The sequence below is a fragment of the Pteropus vampyrus genome, unplaced genomic scaffold, assembly GCF_000151845.1.
Source record: "Pteropus vampyrus isolate Shadow unplaced genomic scaffold, Pvam_2.0 Scaffold838, whole genome shotgun sequence".
Classification (NCBI taxonomy): Eukaryota; Metazoa; Chordata; class Mammalia; order Chiroptera; family Pteropodidae; genus Pteropus; species Pteropus vampyrus.
The window spans coordinates 214,274-217,687 of NW_011889619.1; the positions used below are offsets into that span (position 1 = coordinate 214,274).

General features: G+C 34.2%; 2 pseudogenes; both read right to left on the bottom strand.

Moving 5' to 3' along the window:
• Window positions 1–2,557: 2,557 nt before the first annotated feature.
• On the bottom strand, window positions 2,558–2,673 carry LOC111734187 (annotated as a pseudogene).
• Window positions 2,674–2,845: 172 nt separating this feature from the next.
• On the bottom strand, window positions 2,846–2,964 carry LOC111734185 (annotated as a pseudogene).
• Between the last annotated feature and the right edge of the window lie 450 nt (window positions 2,965–3,414).

A 3,414-nucleotide genomic window follows, 5' to 3' on the forward strand; every position in this document is an offset into this window, starting at 1 on the left:
CCTAGAGATCAACCGGGGCAGTATAGAGCCTATAGTTAACAATATTGTATCAAATAGCTGCGAGAATAGATCTTATGTTAAGTGTTCTTATCACAAAATACTACGACGACGACGACGACGACGACGACGACGACGACGACTACTAAAGAGGGCAAGAGGAAACTTCTGGAGGTAATGGGTATACTTAAAGCATAGATTGTGGTGGTGATGGTTTCACGCGTGTCTACTTATCTCCAAACTCATCAAGTTGTATACATTAAATATGTAAAGCTTTTTGTATGTCAATCATATCTCAACAAAATGATTTTTTTTAAAGGTTAAAAATTAAAGAATGGAAGAATACATACCATGCAAACACTAAATATAAGAGTGCTAGTGTGGCTGTATTAATAACAGACAGAGTAGATTTCAAGACAAGGACTATACCAGAGATTAAAAAAGGACATTTTATAATAACATTGGGATTAATTAATCAGAAAAGACATAATTCTAAATGTCTATGCACCTACTGACAGAGTTTCAAAATACATTAGGCAAAACCTGACAGAACTGAAAAGAGAAATAGATAAACCCACTATTATGGTTGGTGATTTAAAAATTCTCCTCTCAGTGACTGATGGAAGAAGTAAACAGAAAATTGTTAAGAATATAGAAGCCCTGAAAGCACAATCAACAATCTTGACCTAAGTAACATTTTAAAAACAATACATCCAACAGCTGCAGAATACACATTCTTTTTTAGTACATATTGAATATTCATCAAGATTGATTAAAACTGAACTATAAAACAAATATTGATATATTTGAAGGGATTGAAATCATGTTCTCTGGTAACCACTAGTCTATAGTCCTGTGGTAACCACTAGTCCACTTAATTATATATTTAAAAAAAAGAAGGTATGTTCTCTGATCACAAAATTAAAATTATAATTTAACAACAAAAACATATTTGGAAAATTCACATATTTGAAAGTTAAACAACATACTTCTAAATAATCTATGGGTAAAAGGAGAAATCATAGAGAAAGTTAGAACAAATTTTAACTAAATGAAAATGAAAACATATTTCATTTTGTGGGATGTCACTAAATCAGTTCTTACAAGACAATTACAGCTTTAAATGCTTATATTTGAAAAGAAAGGTGTAAAATGATCTAAGCTTTCATTTAAAAGCAAGAAAAAGAATAAATTAAATTCAAAGTGAATAGAAGAAAGGAAATAATATAAAGTGGAATTTCTTTTTAAGTTTATTGGGGTAACATCAGTTAATACGATTATATAATTTTCAGGTGTACATTATAATTTGACATCTGTATATTTTATTGTGTGATTATTACCCAAAGTCCAGTTTCCTTCAGCTACCATATAATTGATCCCCTTTACCCATCTCACCCTCTCCCTACCCCCTATATTTGACCCCCTTTACCCCATCTACCTCCCCCATCCCCTACCCTCTCGTAACCACTAGTCCATTGTCCAAGTCCCTGAGTCTCTGGCCTGCTCATTTGCTGCTTTTAGGTTTATATCCCACATATAAGTGATATCATGTGATTTTCAACTTTTTCTGCCTGGCTTATTTTGCTTAGCATGATTATCTTGAGGTCCATCTATGTTGATGCAAATGGCAGTATTTCATCTCTTCTTATGGCTGAGTAATATTCAATTGTATATATGTACCACAGCTTCTTTAGCCAATCATCTATCATAGGACACTTCGGTTGCTTCCATGTCTTGACCATTCCACTTTATATTATAAAATTCCACTTTATATTATTTCCTTTCTTCTACTCACTTTGAATAGTGCTGCTATGAACATCGATGTGCAAATATCTTTTCAGATATGGGTTTTCAAGTCTTTGGGGTAAATACTCAGTAGTGAAATTGCTGGATCATATTCTTAGTTTTTTGAGAAAATTCCATACTGTTTTTCATAGTGGCTGTACCAATTTACAGTCCTACCAGCAGTGAATGAGAGTTCCTTTTTCTCCTTATCCTCTCCAACATTTGTTATTACTTGTCCTGTTGATTATAACTATTCTAACAGGTGTGAGATGGTATCTCTTTGTGGATTTGATTGCAATTCCCTAATAGCTAGTGATGATGGGCAGTTTTTCATGTGTTTGTTGGCCATTTGTATGTTCTCTAGGGAGAAGTGTCTGTTCAGATCCTCTGCCAATTTTTTGATTAGATTGTTTGTTTTTATGTTGTTATTGAGTCATATGAGTTCTTTGTATATTTTGGATATTAGGCCATTAACAGAAGTGTGGCTTGCTAATATATTTTCCCATTGAGAAGGTTATCTCTTTATCTTGTTGACGATTGATTTCTTTTGCTGAGCAAAAGCTATTTAGTTTGATGTAGTCCCATTCATTTATTTTTGCTTTTACTTTATTTGCCTTTGAGGACAAATTCATAAAATCCTCTTAAAGTCCATGGTTCTTGAGTTTCGTTCCTATGTTTATTATTATTATTATTTATTATTATTATTATTATTATTATTATTATTATTATTATTATTTATTATTATTCTTATTATTATTATTATTATTATTATTTATGCCTACAGCACCTGGTCTTCCTAGGTGGTCTCCCATCCAAATACTAACCAGGCCCGACCCTGCTTAGTTTCTGAGATCAGACATTGGGCTTGTTCAGGGTGGAATGGCCATAGACCATGGATCATGGCTCCACTGGGGCATAAACCCAGGACCTTCTGCATGTAAAGCAGACATGCTAATCACTATAATATGGAAGCACATCCTTTTTTTTTTTTCTAGACGAGGCAACCCTTGGTTGATCTCACAGATTGCAAGGACCTTGTCAGCTTTCAATCCCTTATTTTTTACGCCTACAGCACCTGGTCTTCCTAGGTGGTCTCCCATCTAAGTACTAACCAGGCCCTACCATGCTTGGCTTCTGAGATCAGACGGGATCGGGCTTGTTCAGGATGGCATGGCTGTAGGCCCTATGTTTTCTGGTATGCACTTTATTATTTCAGGTCTTATATTCAGGTCCTTAATCCATTCTGAGTTAATTTTGTTGTGTAGTAATAGATAACAGTCTAATTTCATTCTTTTACAAGTGGCCTTTTAATTTTCCCAGCACCATTTATTTAAGAGGCTTTTCTTTCTCCACTGTATGTTTTTGGCTTTAGTGTCATAAATAATTTGCCCATATAAATATGGGCTTACTTCTAGACTCTTAATTTTGTTCCACTGGTCAGTGTGTCTGTTTTGCTGCCAATATCATGCCGTTTTGATTATTGTCACTTTGTAGTATAATTTGAAGTTGGGCAGGGTGATGCCTTCAGCCTCATCCTTTTGTCTCAAGATCGCTTTGGCAATTTAGGGTCTTTTGTGCTTCCATACAAATCGGATGATTTTTTGTTCTATTTCTTTAAAATATGCTGATGAG